The sequence below is a fragment of the Aethalodelphis obliquidens genome, unplaced genomic scaffold (genome assembly GCF_003676395.1).
Source record: "Aethalodelphis obliquidens isolate GAN/ISIS:26980383/991018 unplaced genomic scaffold, ASM367639v1 scaffold72, whole genome shotgun sequence".
Taxonomy (NCBI): domain Eukaryota; kingdom Metazoa; phylum Chordata; class Mammalia; order Artiodactyla; family Delphinidae; genus Aethalodelphis; species Aethalodelphis obliquidens.
Genome location: NW_020838016.1, coordinates 10,419,337 through 10,445,922, shown reverse-complemented (window position 1 = coordinate 10,445,922; position 26,586 = coordinate 10,419,337). Strand labels below are relative to the sequence as shown.

General features: G+C 42.5%; 1 protein-coding gene across 3 annotated transcripts in view; it reads left to right on the top strand.

Moving 5' to 3' along the window:
• The window catches only part of SLC9A9 (solute carrier family 9 member A9), a 537,427-nt gene that overhangs the window by 452,771 nt on the left and 58,070 nt on the right, over positions 1 to 26,586 (top strand). Inside the window, exon 15 of one of the 3 annotated variants that reach the window (XR_003429706.1) lies at positions 4,707 to 4,916. The exons of the other annotated variants lie outside the window; for them this stretch is intronic. The gene's annotated coding sequence lies outside the window, so the exon portion shown is untranslated. Of the gene's footprint in view, positions 1 to 4,706; positions 4,917 to 26,586 lie in introns of those variants that run through there. 3 annotated transcript variants of the gene reach the window in all.

Genomic DNA, 26,586 nt, shown 5'->3' with positions numbered 1-26,586 from the left:
GAGAGAGAAAAGCAACCCAGAGCTGTGGAGAGAGGGAATTTGAAGATCTGGCTCCTAGTCCTGCCTCTCGGCTGTGGAACCTCAGGCTCTAGGCCTGCTCAGAGCCAATATTTTCTAATCTGCTATCTGCCCTGCTTAGTAATTACAATTTTCCAATGGAATAAGGTAAGTGAAACCACTTTGAAAACTAGGAAATATCAAACAAATGCAAGATATGCTTAGTAAGTTTTTCCAGGCAAAGCAAAGGTCACACGTGAAGGTGAGACTGTGCCTGGGATAGACGGAGGATGGCAGCTTGGCACATGTAGGGCTGGCCATGAGAGAGGAAGGGGCTAAAAAGCTGTGTTTAGGGAAATCTGTAAAGCTTTTGAGTATCAGGTGAAGGTGTCTGGATTTGATTCAGTAGATAATGGGGAAGCAGATGATTTGTAGACACAGGAGTGAGAGAATCCTGTTTCAGAAAGATTGGTTTAACAGCATTGATTAGGGAGAAGTCACAAGGGCCTAAATGAGACTAGTGGCAACGGGACTAGAAAGAAAAGGGACAGATGCTAGAAAACCCTGGCCCCAAATCCATAGAATCTGATGCCGTGGTACTGGGGGTATTGGGGCTGCAGAGAGGAAGGGCCAGGAGGTGCAGTTATTAGGGAGTGGTGGGCTGTGGGTAGCTGGGGGTGTTCCAACCCTCTGCTTCTGCCAGTCACAGAAACAGGAGGCAGGAAGACTAGTCTCATGGGGAGAAGCGGTTGACAACCCCACAGGTGGAAACCTATTTATATGAACCTGCTCTGTGTTCTTGCTGAGCCTGTTCTTTGGGAAAAACAAGCCACTGGCCCAGTCTTGCCTTGCAAATACAGTTCTCTTGACCTCTGAGTGAACTTAGTTTTTTCTCCCGAGCTGCTCTCTCACAGGGAGATGCTCTGCAATTAAAATTCTACACTTATTCAACATAGTTTTGGAAGTTTTAGCCACAGCAATCAGAGAAGAAAAAGAAATAAAAGGAATCCAATTCGGAAAAGAAGAAGTAAAGCTTTCACTGTTTGCAGATGACATGATACTATACATAGAGAATCCTAAAGATACTACCAGAAAACTACTAGAGATAATCAATGAATTTGGGAAAGTAGCAGAATACAAAATTAATGCAAAGAAATCTCCGGCATTCCTATACACTAATGATGAAAAATCTGAAAATGAAATTAAGAAAACACTCCCATTTACCATTGCAACAAAAAGAATAAAATATCTACGAATAAACCTACCTAAGGAGACAAAAGAACTGTATGCAGAAAATTATGACACTGATGAAAGAAATTAAAGATGTTACAAATAGATGGAGAGATATAGCATGTTCTTGGATTGGAAGAATCAACATTGTGAAAATGACTCTACTACCCAAAGCAATCTACAGATTCAATGCAATCCCTATCAAACTACCACTGGCATTTTTCACAGAACTAGAACAAAAAAATTCACAATTTGTATGGAAACACAAAAGACCCCAAATAGCCAAAGCAATCTTGAGAAAGAAAAATGGAGCTGGAGGAATCAGGCTCCCTGACTTCAGACTATACTACAAAGCTACACTAATCAAGACAGTATGGTACTGGCACAAAAACAGAAAGATAGATCAATGGAACAGGATAGAAAGCCCAGAGATAAACTCACACACATATGGTTACCTTATCTTTGATAAAGGAGGCAAGAATATACAGTGGAGAAAAGACAGCCTCTTCAATAAGTGGTGCTGGGAAAACTGGACAGCTACATGGAAAATAATGAAATTAGAACACTCCCTAACACCATACACAAAAATAAACTCAAAATGGATTAAAGACCTAAATGTAAGGCCAGACACTATCAAACTCTTAGAGGAACACATAGGGAGAACACTCTATGATGTAAATCACAGCAAGATCCTTTTTGACCCACCTCCTAGAGAAATGGAAATAAAAACAAAAATAAGCAAATGGGACCTAATGAAACTTCAAAGCTTTTGCACAGCAAAAGAAACCATAAACAAGACCAAAAGACAACCCTCAGAATAGGAGAAAATATTTGCAAATGAAGCAACTGACAAAGGATTAATCTCCAAAATTTACAAGCAGCTCATGCAGCTCAATATCAAAAACACAAACAGCCCAATCCAAAAATGGGGAGAAGACCTAAATAGACATTTCTCCAAAGAAGATATACAGATTGCCAACAAACACATGAAAGAATGCTCAACATCATTAATCATTAGAGAAATGCAAATCAAAACTACAATGAGATATCCTCTCATACCGGTCAGAATGGCCATAATCAAAAAATCTACAAACAATAAATGCTGGAGAGGGTGTGGAGAAAAGGGAACCCTCTTGCACTGTTGGTGGGAATGTAAATTGATACAGCCACTATGGAGAACAGTATGGAGGTTCCTTAAAGAACTAAAAATAGAACTACCATACAACCCAGCAATCCCACCACTGGGCATATACCCTGAGAAAACCATAATTCAAAAAGAGTCATCTACCAAAATGTTCATTGCAGCTCTATATACAATAGCCAGGACATGGACACAACCTAAGTGTCCATCAACAGATGAATGGATACAGAAGATGTGGCATATATATACAATGGAATATTACTCAGCCATAAAAAGAAACGAAATTGAGTTATTTGTAGTGAAGTGGATGTCTGTCATACAGAGTGAAGTAAGTCAGAAAGAGAAAGATAAATACCGTATGCTAACACATATATATGGAATCTAAAAAAAACAAAAAAAAATGGTCATGAAGAACCCAGGGGCAAGACGGGAATAAAGATACAGACCTACTAGAGAATGGACTTGAGGATACGGGGAGGGGGAGGGGTAAGCTGGGACAAAATGAGAGAGTGGCATCATGTATATACACTACCAAACATAAAATAGATAGCTAGTGGGAAGCAGCCGCATAGCACAGGGAGATCAGCTCGGTGCTTTGTGACCACCTAGAGGGGTGGGATGGGAAGGGAGGGAGGGAGGGAGACGCAAGAGGGAAGAATATGGGGACATATGTATATGTATAACTGATTCACTTTGTTATAAAGCAGAAACTAACACACCATTGTAAAGCAATTATACGCCAATAAAGATGTTTAAAAAAAATTCTACTCAAAAAGAGGGAAAACACTTATTTTAGTATTTTGTGAAAATTCAGTCTCATCAATCTGTCTTCTATTTGTAGACTTTGCTTAAATTAAACCTCAGGTTAACTTATGTTATGAATACAGCCCTGATACCATATCCTACCAAGTCAAGTTCAAACTCATTAGGTTGGAGCAGCATGGCGGATGAGTCAAACAGCTGGGTTTAGATCTTTGCCCCTTACTAGCTGTGTGACACTGCAGAATCTACTTGAATTCTCTGAACCTTAATTTCCTAATCTGTAAAATGGTGATGATGACCATGATAATAATACCTATCTTTCAGGATTGTTGTAAGATTCAAAATGTTAAACACACACCTAGAATAAGGTCTTAAAAAAATAGGCCCTCAGTAAAGGGCTGCTATTGTTATTCTTACTCAAGGATATGAATGGATGTGTTCCACACTCCTTCCTAACCACACACTACAGCTTTTCCCTAGTTCCACAAGATGAGGCTTACCCAGCCTCTGCTCAAAGAGAGGGGCTTCCGGGACTGACCTGGCAGCACCTATGTCTGCAGGAGAAAAAAGCTATCGCTGCCCCTCTGCTTTAAGCCCACCTATGGGCTTTTTAGGCAAAATTACTTTGTTCCAGCTCAACGGTGGTCCAAAAATGCCAGGTGTCCCTCACTGGAAGTAAGCGAACAGAAATAGGACTCCTACATGTGTACCACTCAAGTCACCCAGTAGCCAGGGGTTGGGGGAAGACAGGATTCCCATGGCTGCAGTCAGCTGAGACCTGGGGCAGCTGGCTTCCTCCTGCCCCATGATCCGAATAATCCTTGGGGAATCCCATCTGGCCATGAAAATAACGTGCCTGTTTTTCCATCATAAAATATGATTGCAAGCATTACATCCAAGCAATTATTGATGTGAATAGAGTGCTCCTTCTGAGAAAGTCAGCTAAACCAGAAATCAGAGAGTATGCAGTTGGGCCCCAGAGGTCACAAAGCAGGAAAAATATGGGTCCTGGCTTTGCAGGCCATGTGAGCTTGAGGCAACCACTCCCAGCCCCAGTCTCCTTAGCTGTGAGGACCTGGAATGCCCCTGCCTGTTCTTTAACGAGGAGACCACTACCCCAACACAGAGCACTCCTCGTGCAAGTTCAGGAACCCGGAGCTTTGACAACCCATGATTCCCACACAGTACCCCCACTATCTTTATAGGCTTGGAAATTAGAGCTTATTTTTTCAGTCTTGTATGTCTATTTATGCTTCCAACCAACACCATACTGCACAACGAAAGTGCTTAAAACAAATTCTCCTGTGAGAATTTGGCCCCCCAAAAAGCCACCTTTATGAAAAGGAGTATTTATTCTCCCGTGGTTTTGAGTGAAGAAAGGAAAGACATTCCTGGCTCTCTGTGGCAAACTTGGAGTCTATTTTTCAGAAATAGGGCACACTTGTCATGTTTTTATCCTTGCAGACTTAACAAGATGTACCATCCCATTTGGATGGCATGTAGTAAATAAAGGTACTTTCTTAGACTCCCAGGAAGTAAATAATTGACATAGTGACTTTCTATGATTCAATCACAGGAAGCATATGTGAAAATGAAAGAAAGAAATGAAATAAAGTCCAATACGCTGCCATCAATAGCTGCTTACCATCTCATCCAGCTTCCAGCAAGACCTGGTTTTACCCTATTTCTGCTAGAAACAAAGGAAGAAATCTTAATCCCTTTTGACAAGCCATGAACTCACCTTTTTTTTTCTAACTGGATCCTCTTCATCATCTTGGTTTCGAAATAATTCTTTCAAGACAGAGTTAGAAATAGCTGCCCTGCTACGTCTGGCTGTGGATAAGAGTGGGCAGATGGGCTTCCCTGGTGGTGCAGTGGTTGAGAGTCCGCCTGCCGATGCAGGGGACACGGGTTCGTGACCCGGTCCGGGAAGATCCCACATGCCGCGGAGCGGCTGGGCCCGTGAGCCATGGCCGCTGAGCCTGCACGTCTGGAGCCTGTGCTCTGCAACGGGAGAGGCCACAGCAGTGAGAGGCCCGCGTACCGCAAAAAAAAAAAAAAAAAAAAAGTGGGCAGATGACAACGGTGGTGGCCTCTTCGTTCTCGCACAGAGCAGGAGGCTCCTCTCTCTTTACACGTAGGGAAACTGAGGCTCAGCAGAGCTGGGACTGAAACCCTGGGCATGGGACACCCCCATCCAGGGGCTCTTTCCCTATCTGTGTTTTATCGCTCTGGACTTCAGCTGGGAGTAGCTGCCGTTTGATTTCTGGTTTAGCCGAAAACACCTACAAGTGCTTATAACAAATTCTCTTCGGAGGAATTTTGAACTTCACTTCTATTCCTTCACGTATCTGTTTCCTTGAGTGAGTTTCTTGATTTCCCCTTTTATCTGTCTCATCATTCCATTTGTTAACGCAAACAAATGCTCCTTTCCCATGCAGCCATCTGATTAAACCATACATAAAGTTGCTTCTCTATTAAAGCCCTAAATTAGTTGCCATGCTTGGGAACGTTCTTGAACCAGTACATGACCAAATTCAATGATGAAATATATCTTCGATGCTCCTTGCTGAGAAAAACGCTATCCATTATCTCATAGGCTCACAGATGGGCACATTCTGCGGTTCTAGCAATTGCTTCAGTTATGTCCCCTACCAGGTCCAAGTTCATGTCCTTGGATTGTTAGATGCTTTTTGTTTATTTGAGGTTTAGCTGGTGAGGAGAAATTCCGTTTCCTTTCATTTGCTTTTCCGGAATAACTAGTCACTTTCCTTTCTGGAAAAAAAGAAAAGTTAGACTTGCCCTTGGCTGTGATATTACTTATTATTTGGTGAAGGAAATTGACAACAGTCATCTGAAAAGTTTTGTGGAGATTGAATGTAATGTTTTTTTCTCACGATTTTTCTCTTGTTTTCTAATAGCTAGTGTTTTCTTTTTCTTTTCATTTTATCCAAAGGTTTTAATAAAAATAATATAATACAAAAAGGCCACAGAGTGCTGAGAAAGAAATGAGACTTTAGTATGATTATTTTTAAGTGTATTTTTTACAACATCAAGTATCAGTTTTCTCTTGCAATTGGCTCAGCACTCATTTTGATGAGAATAATGGAAAAATTAAATGAGGTTCCCCTTTGAGTAAAGTTATGCTTTTCATCCTCTCTCTCCACTTTTTTTCCTCGTCTGGTCTCCAGTTCTTTGTACACAGTGGTGTTCCTTTACCCTTAGCCAAATGAAAAGAGAACATTTTTCCCACAAATTTATTATGCTGAGAGAGTTTTAACTGGCATATAGGGAGAAATCTATATTCAGATAAGAATTTATACAAGTCTGAGCTTGTCTTTGAAATCCGTTTTGTCTGTGCTTGGACCTTCCTACAAATTTGAAGGGAGAGGGAGTAGTTAAAATTGGATTTAGTTCTCTTTTGCCCTTTAGTTTAATCAAAAAGAAATTCTTTATATTCAGTGAACTTAAATATCTATAACTTTAAATAAGACATTATTTTTCCTCCTTCTGTAGACAAGCTATATTAAGGGGGGCATATGCATAGATGAGACGATTCTTTCATGTGACAGAGACTCCAGTTCACTAAGGTCTATCCTTTCCCCACTTTTCTACTTACCTAGATTGGAATCCATGCTCCATCATTTCAATAACACCTTTCCAAGCACTCTAGATTCCTTTGTCCACTATCCTTTTGGTACACCCATCTGACAAAACCCCAAGCCGTGGTGGACCCAACTCTCTGCTTTTGGGGGAAACTGCACCTGAGTCGCTGAGCCCTGTTAGAGTTACACACCTGGGAAGACTTCTTCTCCATTAAACTGTTGAATACCAACCTCAAATGGATCTGTACTGCTCAACTCTCCTACTTCACAACTCTCATAACTTTGATCTTTAATTACTCTTTCAAACCTATGTCTGCTCTCCTGAAACTTCAATTCTCCAACTTTCCCATCTTTTTTTTTTTTTTTTTTTTTTTTTGCGGTACGCGGGCCTCTCACTGTTGTGGTCTTTCCCATTGCGGAGCACAGGCTCTGGACGCGCAGGCTCAGCGGCCATGGCTCACGGGCCCAGCCGCTCCGCGGCATGTGGGATCTTCCCGGACCGGGTCACGAACCCGTGTCCCCTGCACTGGCAGGCGGACTCTCAACCACTGCGCCACCAGAGAAGCCCCAACTTTCCCATCTTGCTCTCAACAAATGAGCTCCCCTCCTAATAGAGAGAGGAGGCTAATGGAGAATAGAAGCCATTAGATGGGAACTCCTCTCATCTATCTGTCAAACGTTCAAAACAACCTACTTCCACACTTTCTCTTTTCTTATATTGTCAACCACTCCTTCTCAACTAAATCTTTTGAAATGACTTGTTAAAAATGTTTATTTTGGAGTATAGTTGATTAACAATGTTGTATTAGTTTCAGGTGTACAGCAAAGTGATTCAGTTATACATATACATAATCTATTCTTTTTCAGATTCTTTTCCCATTTGGGTTATTACAGAATATTGAGCAGAGTTCCCTGTGCTATACAGTAGGTCCTTGTTGGTTATCTATTTTAAATATAGTAGTGTGTATATGTCGATCCCAAACTCCCAATTTATCCCTCCCCCCCAAACTTAAGAAGTCTTAACCATTTAACACCAACTACATAAATAAAAACTTTCAGTAACCTCACAACCCCTTCATCAATCATCTTCTTTCACCTTCCATTTTAAAGTCTAAATTCTCAGAAAAAAATGACTATAATCACTGTCTCCATTTATTCTCCTTTTACTCAGTCCTCATCCCACTCAGTTCTGGCTTCCATCTCAACCACTTTACTAAAGCAGTTTGTTAGGTCCACAATGACCCCCAGATCTCTAAACCATACAGATATTTTTCAGTTCTCTTCTGACGTGTCTTTTTTTTTTTTTTACATCTTTATTAGAGTATAATTGCTTAACAATGGTGTTAGTTTCTGCTTTATAACAAAGTGAATCAGTTGTACATGTACATATGTTCCCATATCTCTTCCCTCTTGCATCTTCCTCCCTCCTACCCTCCTTATCCCACCCCTCTAGGTGGTCACTAAGCACCGAGCTGATCTCCCTGTGCTATGCGGCTGCTTCCCACTAGCTATCTACCTTACGTTTGGTAGCGTATATATGTCCATGCCACTCTCTCACTTTGTCACAGCATGTGGTACTGTTGATGGCTCCCTGCTTGTCATGCTCTTTCCCTTGTCCTCCCTGACTCAACACTCTCTTTGAGTTTCCTCCTGTCACTCTGGCCAATCGTTTTCAGGCTCATCTTTCTGTGTCCTTTAAATGCTGGGATTAATCAAGATTCTATCCAAGGCCCTCTTCTCACTCTGTTCTCTATTCCTAACTGTCCATCTATACTGTTGGACTAAAATAACAGGGAAACAGAGATAAGTCACAAATTTAAACCTCTGTCAAACTCCAGGTATGTAGATGCAACTTACTTGATAGCCCCACACATATGCCTTAAACTCAGGAATTTCCCCTGCAAACCTAATCCATGTCCAGTGTCCGCTCTGTACTGTTAACACAGACAAAAAACTCAAGCATTTTCTTGGATTCCCTCTCCTTTATCCAGCTGTTATATAAATCATCTCTCACCAGTTTTACTACCTTCAGAATTTACGTTCAGAATAGCTTAGAATGTTCTGATTGTTATTGTTTGGTTGAGTTTTTTAGAAGAACTACCTAACACCTTTTTTTTTCCTCCAACACACTGAAACAAGAATTATAAATGGGAAATGATGTAAGTGTAAATACTGCACAGGATCAAGTATTTTTTGAAAAAAAAAAAAAACAATTACATGCCAGGAAATATTTTGTGTTTTTAAAGAAAAACAACATTAATAGTGGGCATCATTCTTGTCACGTTCTCGAGGTCAGAGTCACTAAATTACACAGGACTGAGACACATTCTCACAGCTACACCCAAGAATTTCAAGAGGTCTAAATGGATTGTCATATCTTCTTAGATACATACATTTCTTCCATTTGGAGGAATTGTAAAACAGAGTATTAAAGTTCATTTTCTGATCATAAAATCTTTTAAATGGGCCTCCTCATTGTATTGGATTTCTCAAGGGATCGTAACTTAGCCTGTAAAAGAGATGTCTTAATATATTTTAAAATATTATCTTTGGTTCTAAGCAGAAAGCACTAAAGACTTAAAATGAACATTTTAACCTGTTTTCTTTTGGTCTTGACTGTTTTTACACTAGGAAAGAATGATATATTCTTCTGCAAAACCTCCTAAGAATATAGAACTAAATGCATCAGAATATTGCATTGTTTGGAAAAATGAAAGAGGTGTATTTTTGCAAGTAAACCCTCTACCTATATTGAAAGCTCAGTATTCATAGGAATGTTGATAGGAGCTTTCTCAAATAATATGCCTCCCTCTGCCAAAATACAAAACAACCTCCATCAGTTAATAATGAGCATGACTAATTATTAACCTGAACAACAGATGACATCAGAGAAAACGGGCATAAATTATCCCAAAATGAACTGTGAATGAATCTGTCCACTTAATGAATCTAATTTACATGATTCTTCTCCCTGCTGTTCCCTTTGTAAATAATCTTTCATTTAAATAATTTCCAGCCCCAAAGCTGGAATCATTATTCTGAGAATTATGTGGGTTTGATGGGTAAGCCATTCCTTCAGCCGTAACTCGCGAGCTGTTCAGATCATTGATCAGTACACCTGGCTGTTAGTTTAGATATAATGTTGCTCAGGTAGTCAGCTCAGGACCTTTTTCAGAGCTCAGATCACAGAGAGAGAACTCATGGGAACTCATGGGACCTAGAACCAGGCTTCCAAGGCAGCAGTGTTGGGTAAATAGCCTAGTGAAAATGTATACCCTCTGTCATTTTTAACTTATGAATAGCAGACAAAAGTGCTTCCTTTTATATATAATATATATAAACATGAATCATCTTTGACACCATCAGAAGAATCAGTGGTAGTCAGGCCACTTTCACAGCCTTCCAGGTTCCAGCAGACCCTTTTAATTCATGCTGTGGGGACACAATGGGGACTCCTGCAGTTTTCTCTTTACAGCACCTTTTTTTTTTTTTTTTTTTGCTGAATCCAAGACCACATTACGAAGCCATATCATTGATTTGATCGACTACCACTTGTGGCAGTTCTCTCTTAACTGTTGAAAATTATTTTGTTTCCCTCTTAACATCTTGCTAAAACATCTCATTCTGAAAACTGGCTTACTCTTGCCCTTCATTCCCACACTTTGCTTAGAAAAAGAGAAGAATTTTAAAAGAATGCCCTCCTGTTCCTGTCACTACAAAGTGAGGAATCAAAAGGAGTTTAATATTTCCTGTCACACATGTACTCATGTGAGCCTGATCACACAAAATTAGTCCCTTCATAATAAAAAGGGAGAGAACCAAGGAAAAAAAGCATTCATAACCTCTTCTGGTATTAAGTCTATGGGATGTGCTACCCATTCAAACCATCTATTAAGGTCAAAACCATTATATCCTTCTCTGAGTGTCTAAACTGCCTGTATCAGTCATTTCAGCGGATAAAAGAATAAAGACTAGAAAATAGGATAGTTGCAGATTTGAGAAACAGTCAAAAGTGTCAGTGCCATGAATGGCAATAATACCACTTGTATTATTACAGTCATTTTTATATTACTAGCATTTGAGGATTATATTTGAGGATTGTTTTGACAATGTGTTCAAAGAGAGATAAGATAGAAAGAAGGAAGAGTCGTTTCACGAAGAGAGACATGTTTGTGTGTGTGCATGCACACGTGTGTGCGTGCCTGTATATCCCGGCTTGAACGTGCACTAGACATACTGTACCCAACCTGAGTGATTAAACAGATCACCCAAAAGGAATTCTTGCAGCTAATTTTCAGTCTGCTTGGTCTTTTGAAATAACGTGATAGGCTATGGTCTCCACGGGGGCATGTGTCTGCAGCATTGCCAGATTCTCACTTGCTCAGGTTAATCTTGACAAATCCAGTTCCTGGCAGCTGTGTGGCCTTGAAGGTTATTTTATTTGTGGCTATTTATTTGCTCTAGTGGCTACCTAGATAATAGCATTGGGTGGGGTGTTTTGAATCTAAGGTAGTTCAATGCTAAACAGGAACACATCCCCAAAAGCTTTGTAAGTGGCCTCAGGAGGAATCTCCCAGCTCAGTAAGTTCTGGATTAGGGCCTTCTGGTCATAAGGAAGCACACGCTCTGGTGTTTGTTTCATTGAGAGTTCCCTTCCTAAGGGATCAACAGGCAGCTTCCAGCATGGTCAGCAAAGCACTCCGATGTGCTAAGTAAACTCTGAAACTTGGGACCACAGTTTGCACATTCACCTTTGCCTGCCTCCTACGAAGGTGGCAGGGGAGCCGGGCCCTTCCCATGACATGGCTCATAACACAGCTCTACATCCAGACGCGGATTCGTCAAGAATCGGTGACATTCAACTCTCAGGGCCCTTCCGTCAAGGGAGCCCCTTGTAAAGAATCTGTCCTTATTTTATACTCAAAGTTTACATTCTCTTTGTTAAGGAGGGTCCCCCAGATTGGATAACCTTCAGGCACCACAAAATCTGGATCCACTCCTATTCATTTGAGTAAGCAAGACACAGCAAATACGATCTATTGTGAGCCTTATTGTAATAATATGTGTCACATCACTGTGAAAGATTTCAATCTCTAGCACCCATTTAGCACCATTTTCTGCATTATTGGAGCAGTTTTGGTAAAATAATATATTTTCAATATACTTCCGCGGGGCTCAAAAATTCCTCAGGAAGTTCAATCCTCAATTTGGTATCTGAAACTAATGTTATTCCTCTCCACACCTCTCCCCAACCATCTGCACAGCTTCTCCTGCTCATCACACTATGGCAAGTACCTTGTCACCTCCTGAAAAGTGTGCTTAAATTCACAGGTACCCAGTCATGTTTTTTTCCAGGATGTCCTCCAATACCTTTCATTCTTCAGTCTAAATTTGCACTGTACAGCCAATGACCCAGAATGACTCTCTTGCCCTCCTTTGCCACTTGGTACAGTTATGAATTGATGATTACGTTGAAATCTCACTCTGGATCCCCCAAACCACCCCAGACCACATATCCTTAACTTCAAGCATTGGAGGCTCTCAAACTGGTCCCATCTCAGGCATACGTTCTCATGACCAAGACTTCATGGGAGCTCGGCACCTGTGAGCCTTCTGCTCCAAAGGGTCTGCACGAGAGAATCACTAAAGAACAGTGACAAAAAGCCTAATGAAGGAAAATTACCTCCCAGTCATACCAAATTAATGCTATCCTGAGATAAACCCAGAGAAAAGAACTGATTATATGCAATATAAGTGCCAAAAGGCATTTGGGCAGATTTTTCAGCCTAAAGGATAGTGGGAGGGGCAGTCCTAAGAGTTTTGTTAAGGATTTCTTAAAGAATTTTCTTTGAATTAAGTACCCTTTTCAGCTTTAATTATGATTCTGCTACCAGCAAGAGTGGTAAAGTTCAGATGATCCTAACTGCACAAAATATGTCGAAATGAATAAAAACTTTTGTCCTGATGACTGACAAATTTCAATAAATTCCTCAGCTCTCTTTTTTACATTCCTCATACCAAGCCATTCATACTGTCATCTTAGAAAGAGCAAATGAAAGGGCACCTGCAGACAGGTTTTGGGATCTTAAGAGAACCTTTACTGAGTGGAGATAAGATCTGAACAGAAGACCTTTTCTGAGTATATTCTGAAATACAGACAGATGAGTATAGTAAGGGCAAATAATTATTATGAATTGCATCTGGAAAAGGATTGGTGCCCCCTTTCCAGAAGCAATCTTGAAGAGGGTGCAAACAGAGAGCCCTGGGAAAGCTGCCAAAGCCCAAACCCAAACCTCATTGACAGTGTCTCTTCAGACCCTGCTATAGAATGGTTGAGATAGGAACCCATCTTGCTTTTCCGCTGAGAAATCCCAGCTGCTCATCAGTAACTGTTTGCTCACCATGAGCAAACCAAACCTGGCACATAGCAGGTGTTCTAGTAAATGTTTAATCGGCAAGTAATCAGAAAGGTCCTTCAGTTAAAGAATAGTAAAAACACGAACGTTTTCCACAAAAAGGCTTGCTCTGTTTCAGGCTGGTGTTGGGCATTGGCTTTTGACCTCTGCCCACTGCTTTATTTATGTATTTGCTTTGCACTTAATTCTTCTGGCTTAGCATGGTTGTGCACAGAATCTGGAACCTAAGACCGTATTAGGCCATTCAAGCACGAACTTATAGTTTGTTGGCTGAGAATGCGCAAGGGTGCCTAGGAGACTAAGCAGGATGTAATAGTGCCGAGGACTTCTAACAGGAATTTAATCAACCATGATTCCAAGACCCTTATTATTTTGTTTACAGTGTCACGATGCACAAGTTCTCACGTTGTGTCTTTAGTGCGCTTTAGAGTTCTCCTATGCATTCGTCTTTGACCTGATTGTTTTTTTCCATGTCAGTTAATACCTTTTGGGGAGCTGTAATTGTATGTAGCACACACCATAATTCAGGCAGCACAATTCTTTTTTTTTTTTTTTTTTTTTGCGGTACGCGGGCCTCTCACTGTTGTGGCCTCTCCCGTTGCGGAGCACAGGCTCCGGACACGCAGGCTCAGCGGCCATGGCTCACGGGCCCAGCCGCTCCGCGGCACGTGGGATCTTCCCAGACCGGGACATGAACCCGCGTCCCCTGCATCGGCAGGCGGACTCTGCGCCACCAAGGAAGCCCAGCGCAATTCTTTTACAGAAGCAGTTGTCACTCCCAGAGTCGTATTAATAATTGTGAGAAAACAGTGAATTGAGCAACAGTTGTAAACATGAACCTAATGATCAGAACTGAACACAGCCAAGCTCGGCTTTGGAACAGGAGAGGAAACGATCAGAGTCGTGTGATTGTTGAGAACTCCAGAGAACACCTCAACAATCTGCTCTTTTAGTGACAACTGTCATTCACCAGGCACAACAAGGGTTTTCAATGATGGGCCAATGCCATATGATGGAGAGCCTTAAGAACAGCAGTGAAAAGGATCTGAAGAATCATGTATTCATATTAGAAACAAAGTAGTATGTCAGTGCAGAAGGAGGGAATGTGACATAAAGGAAGGCAGGAGGGAAAAGGAATTCTGTGCACTGAGCGAGAATCAAGCAGGCTGGAACACAACTGGAGAAGATCCTCATCCAAGGCTTGAGCCGAGTAGGTGAGCGAGAGAGCTGGAAACTGCATTTCTTCCCTCCAGACACTCAGCTCCTATGCGGCAAATTGTAATTAATTACAAAAGCCAGAGATGACAGCCAACACACGCTAGCAGTGAAGGAGGCTGAGGGCACCTGTCCAAGGAGCATGTGATGAGCCTCCACACCAGGAGGGGCACTAATGAGCAGACTGTGAGACAGAGCAAGGTGGCATTCCAGGGACGCACAGATAATCATCGATGATGATTGAGAGTGAAGCCCTCGGTGGCAGGTAGTGGCGTAGGGAAGCCAAAAGTCCGTCCCTCGGGCTGTCAGGTGACACAGAGCCTTATGTAGAAGGCATCAGTAAGATTTAAGTTACGGAATCTGAAGGTTTCCAGCATTCTTAACCACTCCTTGGTTATAATTCCAACAAGGCCTAATAGGGAAGAGATCACATGGCATTCTTTTATGTTATTAGCTAAGGTGGTGTGACTTGTGGAACTTTGAAGGTCTTTGGATTCAAAACACATGGGTTCAGACCCCTGTCTCTTTCACTTAATAACTGAGTGACTTGGCCAAGTCACTTTTCAAATCTCTTTCGTAATCTTCAAAACGGGAAGAAGCTATTGTCATAATGGCAAAGTATCAAGCACTATACCCACATGCATGATTATTTTAATCAATTGGCAGCCTAGACATACAATCCTCAGGCTGCTTTAAGTCATTTTTTAACATAAAGGTGATTGATTACCCTGGACCATTCTGACTGTTTTCCTCAACCCAGTGGCAGCTATAAGTGGAAGCAAACACCTGTGTAAGGCCATCACCTGGTTTGGGTGCAGTCAGGTGTGCCATTATTTTTAAAGAATCTTTTAAAAATATGTGTATGCATGTCCCAAGTTCTGTACACACACTCTAGGCTAGGAATGAGTTAAATGATTAAACAGAGCTGACTGGCTCCCACCTGCTCCCTCTCTCCCTCTCTCTATGGGTTTCACAAAAGTGTTTGTTAATATAACACTGCCCTGTCTCCCTGTCAGGAGCTCCAGTCTGACACAGAAAAACACAGACCAAATCAGGCCAAAGATGTTTACAATGCCTTTCCCTTTGCCACATTTTTTGTGCAAACTGAAAGATTACAGAAAACTGGATTCAGTTTTATTTATAATGAAGCCTCTTAGAGTGGATTCAGGCACAACTGGGTTGACAACCGTAACACTTTGACATTGCAATAAAAAATGAGAGCTCTTTTCTTTCTTGGAACTCTGCAAGACCACCACGGTAATGTGGCCAGTTTTCAGCCTGGTACAAAAAATACACATTCCGTACCTCTCCAAAACCACATGAGTATATGTTTTAATAGGGCTTTTTATTTAAAGAGACATCCATATTAGTCTCTTGTATAATATAGAAGAGTCACTTAATTGGCGTTCAAGGATCCCTCCTTGCTTGAGAGAAAAGCAAAAAGCATGTGATTCTCCTTCATGGGGTCATGACTGCTTCCACTCTGGCCCTGACGAGAAGCAGCAGTGGGTTCTGACTTTCAAAGTACCCGCTCCTCTGCCAACAGAGAGGATGTAGGTCTAGGAAGAAAGGGGTGTGGGTACAAGGCCAGGGTCTCCATAGGCTGGAGATTCCCCTTCCCACTCTTTAGTTTCACAAGAATCTTCATCAGGGTTTGTCAAGCTGTCTCTAAAGTAGTAGTTTCTAAGCATGGAGGCAGCTCAGAATCCCCTGAGGCACTGATTAAAAGTTCAGATCACTGGTCCTCCCCCTGCAGATTCTGATTCAGGCAGCCTGGGTGTAAGGCCCAGGGAATCTGTATATTTAACCAGTATTTCAGGGGATTCTGCTAGAGTAGGTCAACAGGAAAGCTTTGGGAAAGTCCAGAAGTCCTCTGAAGGAGCTGCCCTGTCAGATTCCAGTAGAGCCTGACTACTGTGCCCATTTTACAGAAGAGAACACTGAGGCTCAAAGTCACAAAGTAAGTAAGGGGCCAAATTGGCTCATGAATCAAAATCTGTTAGGTTGCATAGTCCACACTGTGACCCACAATGAGATAGTCCCTCCAGTGCAGCGGGTGACTGAGTCTCATGCCACTTCCTCTGCTGTGGCTTCTATTAGTTTTCCGCATGTCAGCTTCCAACAGTTCTCTACTAATATATGCTGTTGAAATGTAATAACCAGGGTTGTTAAATCAGAAACCTTGACTTTAAACCCATTTTAACTCCATGGTCATGGTATAAGGGCATGTAGGTCGATCCAGATCTCTCCTGGGAGTCAAGTTCATGGGCTTTGTGACACCTCTTTTCTGGTATGTTCAGGTCACTTTTTCAGACATGCACAGGGTCAAAATTGAATTTCCAGACAATTAAAATTAAAAGAAGTCCAATTGATCGACACATGCAGATGCTTACCCAGGGATTTCTTATGTCTAGTTCAGTGCTCTTCACACCAGTTATAGCCTTTTTTTTTTTTTCAAATATAAAATTAGTAAAAGCAAAACTGCTCGGGTTGAAGATGGGATGAACATCCTAGAGCCTAGAGTCCAACCCTCTCTCCTACCTTCTTCTCCTCCCCATGACATCCACTGAGGTCCCTCCCATACAGCAAGGAATCTTGGGGCTCCACAGAACACAGCTAGAAAGCCAAGGTCCCAGGGTCTCCTTGCAATTAAAAAAAAAAAAACAGACGCTAACGAAATGCATAAGATTTTGTCAAGAGAGTAAAACGTAACAAATGAATAAAACACCCCTTACTTGGCTCCGTTGTTAGGAATTAATACAATCTGATAATTGAAGACTTTAGACAAAGTTAGGGACTTCTGCACTCTGTGGTGTGTTCCTCTGCTGGCGGCTTTCATTACCAGGGCAAGCCATGGGGCTCACCTAGCTGCAGTAACATGCTTTCCTCAAGCCCAACCTTCATGGCCAATCACCCAGGCCAGGAAGCAGCCTGCTGGACTGTAGATGAGATACAGGTTGTCAAATTCAACTCCTGTCATGGCTGCTGGCTATTCTAGCTGCCTCTGTTGTATAGAGAGAGATAATAGAATTGAAGTTTCAGACCAAGTCAGAACTTAGTGCTTCCTGTGAATCACTAGTTTCCAGCTTATTAGTTCTGAAATGATCTGGATAGTTAGGTAACCACGGAGCATTAATTGGTTGCTAAATAACAATTGGTCGGACAAATCCAAGTTTTATATACATTTGCAAAAGGACCTAATGTGTCTTTTAATTTTAGAGGTTTCATTGTACTATCTGTTCACAGGAATCACAACCAAGCAAACGCAGCTAGTCAGGGCAATGATGTGATGTGCATACAATGAGGATTTAGGCCAGCCAGGACACAGAGTGAAAGATAGTTCCTGGTGGGTGGGAATTACCTTGTCCGGACCAGAGGGAAACACTGATGTTCCCATCAGTCCTCCATAAAAAGACTACAGTAGGTGTAAAATAACCCATTTCCTTAATGCCATTTGCAGCAACATGGATGGACCTAGAGATTATTATACTAAGTGAAGTAACTCAGACAGAGAAGGAAATACTAGATGATATCACTTATATGTGGAATCTAAAATATGACACAAATGAATGTATCTATGAAACAGACCCACAAATATAGAGAACAGACTTGTGGTTGCCAAGGGGGAAGTGGGCTGGGGGAGGGATGGATTGGGAGTTTGGGACTAGCAGATGTAAACTATTATACATAGAATGGGTAAACGACAAGGTCCTACTGTATAGCACAGGGAGCTATATTCAATATCCTGTGATAAACCATAATGGAAAAGAATATGAAAAAGAATGTATATATATGTATAACTGAATCACTTTGCTATACAGCATAAATCAGCTATACTTCAATAAAATAAATTTTTTTAAAAGTCACCCATTTCCTGAGCCACAGGTCCAGCCCAGCCTACTTGACAGAGCAAGAGGCTCAGGTTTTAGTTCCCGAAAGTGAACTTGATCATACCTAAGAGTAACAATACACTCCTCAACTGCTCTTATTTCTTCTAATGTATTTCCTGTGTTTTATATATGATTTAAATTAAAAGTCCTGAAAGTAACATGGAGGAGTGAAAAGAATATAACTCTTGGCATCAGAGTACCCTGTGATCATAAACAAGTTACTTAAGGTCTCTGAGATGTGGTTACTTCAGCTGTAAATTGGGAATAATAAATACATATTTACAGGATTAATGTGGGGATCAAGTGAAATGATACATCTGCATATAAGTTAGCAAACACATAAACACACAGAAGACTGCCAAGAAAGCACAGTCATTATTAGTTATACTATTTGAATAAAGGCCAAACAAGGGTAAATCCTTTCCCATCTTCCCCAAGTCATCTTCTCCCCTCTCCAAGATCATCATGAAGGAAGATAAAACCTATTACGTTTCATAAATGTTCCCATTAACTAGTACCCAGACGAGTGGATCTCAACCCTTGGGCACACATGAATCATTTGGGTTCATTGGTTTGGGGTGGGACCTAGGTACAAGATATTTTTAACAAGCACTCAGGTATTTCAATGTGCACCCGGGGTTGAGAACCAATGACTTTTCTGATTCAAGATTCTGCCCACTCCAATCCATTCTCTAGTGTACTAGTAAAATAGGCTTCCCAATAATCAAATCTGACCTTGTCATTCCTAGATTTAAAAACCTCAGAATACTTCCTTTGCCTGCAGCAAAGAGAGGGAATATACTTTTCCTATGTGCCAATCGTAGCAAGGTGGAGGGGGCTTCCTAAAGCCCTGTGCAGAGAAAGATTCCATGGGTCGGCCTGGGCTCAGCAGGAAAGAACGCCATTCATGGCGGACTGGGGACATCTGCCGTGAGGGTAGAAAGGGGGAAGCTCTGGGATTGCCATTCCCAGTATATAGAATAAAGCTGAAACTCTAACATGACATTGAAGATCCTGAAGGGGTTATTTCTCTAGTTCCACTTCCTGTCTATGAAGCCACAAGCTTTATCCACGATCAATTTCTTATTTTCTTATTTTTCCTCCCAAGCATGAATCCTTAAGTCTGTGACTTTGCTCCTACTACTCCTTTGCTAGGAAAGGAAAGGGCCTTGCCCTCCTCCCACCCCACCAATACCACTCCTTAGTCCACTAATCCATCTTCAAAATTCAGGCTGAAGGTCACTTTATCAATTTCCTATGACGACGCCAGATATAATTAGTCTCTCTCTCCACCTCCATCCTTGCGAAGCATTTTCCCCTATTTTTATAACTGATTTTGTCATAGTACCATATGGTAATTTACTCTCTGTTTACATATGCAAGTCCCCCAATATACGATGCACATCACTACTGCTCAGTAAATGTCGAAGAATGAATGAATGAATGAATGAACGGACTCCTTGGTGGCAGATACCGTTGCTTACTCATCTTTGTTTCCCAATGCCCAGCTAATAACTGACGCATAGTAGGAATTCAGAAGTCTGCTGAGTGACTGAGTCAGTGTCTAAAGGCTCTGCTGCCATCCATATGGCGCAGTGATCTGGGCTCATTCTGAGTCACAAATCACGATCTGCCAGAAAACTTCCATCTGGAGAGATCACTCCCCTCAGCAGCTTTTCCTTTCAGTCTTTAGGCCTGTTTTGTTCCTTATTCAACAGGAAATAATTGAATGCTAGCACTGGCTCAAAAATAACTCGGGAAGCTATAAAAATTGTAAAAGGTCTATTAGTAATATTGTGCAGGGTGCTTTATGGCAGCCTTGCAGAGAGCCATCCATTTAGTTCCCAGGGTTTCTTTATGCATTTCTGTTGCAGGTGTTCTTCTTATCCAGGTGGTCAAGGCAGCCCACCAGCCCCTCACAACCCTCTTGTGTGCAACTTGGCCTTGCTGACTGCTCGGTGCAGCGAAACTGATCAGCTGTCTATGTGGAGTAAAGGGAAAGTGCTCAGGGTTTGCTCAGGATTACCCTTAATCAGTTAACGTGCAGAAGAAATGCTGCATCCGTTCTTTCTTACCCCATCCCACCTGACACATAAATGCTGTACTCTCTCCACTAACTAAAGGTGAAATTCTTCTCCCAGAGAATTCTTTTGTAAGCACGACCATGCTGAGATACACAAAGAGTTAAGCTTTCTTGATTCCTTGTGGTTTACTCATTTAAATCAGCATCGCTACAGAGCAGAAACTATTTTGGCTCTATGCATAAGTGGAATATCTAATATAGAATTACATTATAATGAAATATGCATTAATGCAGCCTCATAAAGTGCTTTTCATGTTCTGTGGACATCCAAAAGTTGAAAATGCCTATAATCTTATTTTAGTTGCTGCTCAAGTGATGATTCATCAGGTTAATACACTTAATTAAAAGTCACATTTGAAGCATTCAAAGGGATAGTTAGTTCGCTATTGGCATTTGCTGTAACACAGTTAAGCATTGTGGAAACAAGACAATGGGGTGTGTCACTCCTACGAACAGAAGGAAGACCTTTAATGATTTTCAGGAAACAGCATGTGCTTGACACCCAAGGAAATGTAGCTAACTGTATCCTAAAATATTAGCCATTAATAATAAATTTGTGCTTAAAGAGACACTCTCAAAATAATACCCAAACTACGTTTAGATGAAAATTAATGAAAAAGAGATATGTCCACGTGTCATTTATTCCACAGCTCAGGTCTGATTAGTTGACTGTTGGTCACAGTCGTCAGAAATGGGCCAAGACGGTCGAGACTGTCCCTTTTGGCTTCTGATGACCTACCTGTCCCCAGGGTTGAAGGTGAGACTTGAAACTAATTAAGTCCACTCCCCACAGCTTGGCACTGAATTTAAAATAAAATGACTGAGCTCATTCCGTTCACAAACATCTTGACTTCCCATTAATAGCGCTTTATCCTTTTCTTCTCCTGCCCTCAAGTTCATGTCGGCTTAAAACGCAGTTGGGCTGCCCTCTGCTCACACGGCTCCCACTGATGTTGTGCCGTCCCGCCGATGGCCCTGGCCAGCCCATCAGGTGGCACACATGGTCCCTCACCTCACCATCTGTTTCCTCCACCTCGGACTCAAAGCCTGGCGTGGCGGGTCATAGCCCGGTCAAATTCCACTTTTCCTAGAATTGCACCTCCAGCATTTTTGTAAAAAGTATTTTGAAAGCTCTTTCTCAGGATTTCCTTCTAATTACCCTCCCTCCTATATTACGGAGAAAAAATCCCCAGAGAGCCAAGCCTGCAGGTACGGGGGCCGAAGAAAAGCTGAGGGGAAAGGGAGCCGTGCCCAGGGACGTGGGCCCCGGACTCCTGAGGTCCCTCCAGCGAGGACCCCGTAGTTCCCGCGGAGGACGGGACCAGCCCTTCCCGAAGGGGAACAGCTGGGAGGCTGCGCAGACGAATGGAAGAGAAAGGGTGCTCCTTGGGCCGGGAGGAGACCCGAGACCCCGCCAGGCGGGCACCGGGAGGCAGAGGGTCGTGCACACAGGTGTGCCCAGCTTCTCCCGTGTAACCACCCTCCCCCCGAAGAATCTGATGGGAAATCAAAATTGTTTCGCTAATCAACGATTTTAAATTTCATGTCAATAGAGATCCACTGCTGCCAACACACAGGGGAGTTTCCTTTACGGGGTCTACAAGTTATTCATTTTTTCCTTTTGGCTATTTTGTTCCTCCTGGCTTTACTGAGTACCCTGTTCTGCCCCGGGCTCAGTTTCTCACCTTTTGCATCAACTCCCCTGCCGCCACTTCCACCCCAAACGTGTGCGCGCGTGCGCGCAAACACACACACACACACACACACACACACACACACACTTCAAGGGACAATAAATTACTAGATCCGTAAAAGGTTGCCCTAAATAGGAAACATTCCTTATACGGTAGGATTTTTTGTCAGCATTATGGAGCAATGTGTTGTTTGGGTCACGGCTATACTGAGGCTCAGAAACAGGTCCTTGTTCTTAAATGGCTGGACTCTTGAAAGTCAGCTGTTGGCATTCCTGACCCTTTTAGAGCAAGTGCCACATGCAGAGATCAACTTGAGTGGAAAGTTTGGGGCCCACATCAGGCAATAAGGTCATATTTTCAGGGCGCTTTGACGAGAACTTTAAATGGGTCATATGTGGTCAAGCAAAGTTGATGCAGAGTACTGAAACAGCACAAAACAAGCACACTTGCAGACAGGCAAGAACAGCATTATCAGCAAGGAAAAACCCAGGTACTGTTCTCACAATCTTTCGGGTCCATAACAAATACGGTAATGGGGGAACAGATCAAGCTAATCAGGGAGAACAACCCAGATATCCTCCAGCAACTAAAGCTAACTTGTGCCAGAAACAGGAGAGGCCCTGTGTACAACTTGTGGAAGCTGGGAAAGTTCCAGCAACGGTGACAATATTACTTCCAGGTGGAGAACTGGATGTTCTGAAAAAGAGGATCTCAGGGAACTGGGCTGAGAATACTGTGTAGGGTTTTGAATCAGGGAGATGAAGGAAGGGGCATGTGTCGGACATGATCGGGGCATCTAGACTCCAGTGTTACGTCAGCACCCATTTAAGATGGCAGAGTTCACCTGATTCTTTATGGCTCACTGTTGCTGTGTTTTCAGGCTGTTCAGAATGGTTCTGTGAAACAATCTTTAATATCATGAAAGATCTTGAAACCAGAGGGATTGTAACTACTTTGTATTTTTTTTAATTACTAGACTTTACTTTTTAGAGCAGTTTTTAGGTTTACAGAATTTTGAGCAGAGTTGAGCAGAGTTCCCATATACTTCACCACTCTCTGCCCATCGTTTCCCCTATTATTATTTTGCATTCGTGTGGTACATTTATTACAACTGATGAGCCAATATTGATACATTATTATTAACTAAAGTCCATAGTTTACATTGGGTTCCACTCTTTCTGCTGCACATTCTATGGGTTTTGGCAAATATGGAATGACATGTACCCACCATTACAGTAAGATATGTAATAGTTTACTTTTTTAAAGACAGCTGAGACTCTGATTTCTAGATATCTATCTATTATTGATTAAAATAAGTATTATTGCAGGCAAGAAAAACAGATAGTACTTGTACAAGGAGCAGAAACGTTTATGTAGAAAAACTCCCTCTGTTGACACACATTGCAATCAGGAAGAGAGGAGCCTTTCAGAACCTTTCTTTTCTTAGTAAGAATAGCTCATCCAGGTTTGCAACTTTTTTGCGGTACGCGGGCCTCTCACTGTTGTGGCCTCTCCCGTTGCGGAGCACAGTCTCCAGACGCGCAGGCTCAGCGGCCATGGCTCATGGGCCCAGCCGCTCCGCGGCATGTGGGATCTTCCTGGACTGCGGCACGAACCCGCGTCCCCTGCATCGGCAGGCGGACTCTCAACCACTGCGCCACCAGGGAAGCCCCAGGTTTGCAACGTTTAGTGGAACGTGAAAGCTGGGGATTGGACTAGTTAGTGCTCAAAGAGTTTAGAATGGATTTGGAAGAACTGGCACTGCTTCTCACAAAAGTTATTACATGTACTTGATTTTTACCCTAGATAGCTTGGAAAATCTAGTTACTACCACATTCTGGGGCAGTGTGCAAACACAAAAATTGTGTGATCAGAATGTCCTGTTAATCCTGTGTTACATTCAGAGTATTACCCTCAAGTACACTGAACATGAAAGATGTTAGAGGCTGTTTCTCTATCTCCAGTAGGTGACCACAGATGTTTGTGGAAGAACTAAGAATAATGAAGGGGGGGGTGGGGAACAGAGGAAAATACTTCTGAGTTCTAATGACAGGAAACAAGAAAAGCCTCAGGGCCCAAGAAATGGAATCAATCTACTAGTAATAATAAGAGGAGATGGAAAAAGTTAAAGAGACAAAACCTCTGTTTCCTTCTCTTGAATTAAAATTCATAGTTGTTCCATATGGCGCTGTACTGAGGAACTTCTTTTCGCACTCTCTGATCCAGTGTCTAAGGTGGTTTTCTTCTTTATTCCCCACATTTACTAGTCAAGTTCCCTTACTGTTCATTCGCCCCACTCTACCTCACACCCACAAGTCTACTTTTATAGATTTTTTTCTTTCATTGTGGGAGGTTGTGATTTTTTAAGAGAGGAAGTTTAGCTCTCACTTGGATTTATCATTTGCAATTTTTGGAGACTTTAGACTTCCTTCCTCTTTCTTTCCTGTCTGAAAGAGCTTCTGCAAGTGAGAGTTCTAGTTGAAGTTCTGGAAAAATGTGTTTCCAGCTCTCCACTGTACTCTCAGAATACTTGCAAGGACCCTTTCTGAGCTTTTTCAACTGAAATTATCCTAAAAAGACTTATCTCTGAACCCACGTCTGCTGACAGATTCAAGGGGATCATGACTGCTGATGAAAAAAAATTACTTCATTTCACCACAAGGTAGATGAGTGGCCTCTATCACCATTTGTAAGAACTGTGAACACAGGCAAGAGAAAATGGACCCCTGAGGCAGAGACACACGTGACTGTTGATTTAAGTGCGCAAACATATAACACCTTATTGATTCTACGAGTATTTATTTAGTGCCTACTAAGCGCCAGCCTCTGTACCTGGGCTGGGGCTAGAAGACACGGCCCCTCTTACGATGTAGCTTGCAGCCTAACCATCTAGCAGGGGAATAAAACAAATCAAACAAGTGGAATAATTACAGAGTCGGTCATTTTTTACCATGATGGAGAGGGACCATAGTGGGGAGAAGCTACGTTACAGGCAGTCGGGGAAGAGCTTTCCTTCAGAAACTAAAAATGAGAAGGACCCAGGCTCTTGCGGAGCTTTGAGAGGAGGGTTCCAGGCAGAAGGAACGGCACGTGCAAAGACTTGTCAGGGAAAGGGCTTAGCATGTTTAAGAAACAGAAGGGCAGCCAGTGTGCCTGAGAGAGAGGATGATTGAGGAACAAGGTCCCAGGGAAATCTGGTGAGGAAGGCAGATCCCGCAGGGCCTGGAGGCTGAAGAGGGTAGACTTTATTCTAAGTGAAATAAACATGCATCAAAGAGTTTTAAGCAGGGCAATCTTGGGATCTAATTTACTTTCTTACAGATCACTCCGTTTATGCTGTGCGGAGTGAGTGTGGCATCTGGGAGACCAGTTAGGAAGCAGTTGTATTAGTCCAGGCAAGAGACAACGGTGGCCTGGATGCAGGGAATCGTGGTGCCTTGAAACTAGTCTGGAGGTGGAATCACAGGACTTTCAGGCATTGGTATGGGGAGTGGGGTGAGGGAAAAGGAGGAATCAAGACTGACTTCCCAGGTTTCTGACTGCAGCCACCATGCGACTGGTGATGTCATTTACTGAGAGAGGGAAGACTGGTGGGGGCAGGGAGGAATCCAGAGTTCAGGTTTAGATTAGTTAAGTTTGAGATTGGCCAGTGGAAAAGGTAAGTAGCCAGCTGGATATATGCATTTAGAGCTCAGAAAACATATGGAGATATAATATTTGTTATATGTGATTTGTTAATCTCTAGACACTATTTAAAACCATAGATGAGATCACCTAGAGAGATGGTGTTTGGGGGAAGATAGGAGGTCCCAGGACAGACCCTCCAGGAATACCAGTTTTTAGACTTAAGTAGAGGGATGGGAGTCTGCAAAGAAGACTTCAAAGGATAGGCCCATGAATGGCAGGTGGGGAGGCAAGAGGGTGCAGAAACCTGAGAAGTCAGGTAGCAGGGTGTGTGGAGAAGGAGGGTCACTGTGCCAGGGGCTGAGGGACACAGAGAAGCGTCCTTTGGAGTTAGCACCACGGAAGTCATTGGTTGACCTTGACTAGAGCAAATTCAGTGGAGTGACAGGGGCAAAAGCTGGCTGGGGCTAGATCGAGGAGTGAATACAAATGAGAAAGTGAAGGTAGTGAGCATAAATGAACTCTTCTGAGTATCGGAGCTCTAAAAGGAATCAAAGAAATGGGGCAAAATATGGAGGAAAGTTAAATATGGAAGATGCCAGATCACATTGGTCTGTAGCTGATGGAAATGATTCGGGAGGGAGGGAGACAGCAGTGCTGAAGAGTGAATAAAAAAAGACTTCCCTGAAAAGGTGTCAGAGGATGGACTCCCAATCCCAGGAGGAGGGACTGGCCTTTGAGGGGGCAGGGCAAACACTCAGAAGAAAGAAGAGCAGAGGAGGAGAGCGCAGGCCAGACGGGTGGGAGTTTGATGGTGGGAAGGGGAGGGGCTCCCGTCTGGTACAGCTTCTGGTTCCTCTTTATTTTCAGTAGAGTACGTGGCGAGGTCATCAGCTGACAATGAAGGTGGAGCAGGAAGCTGAAGGGGA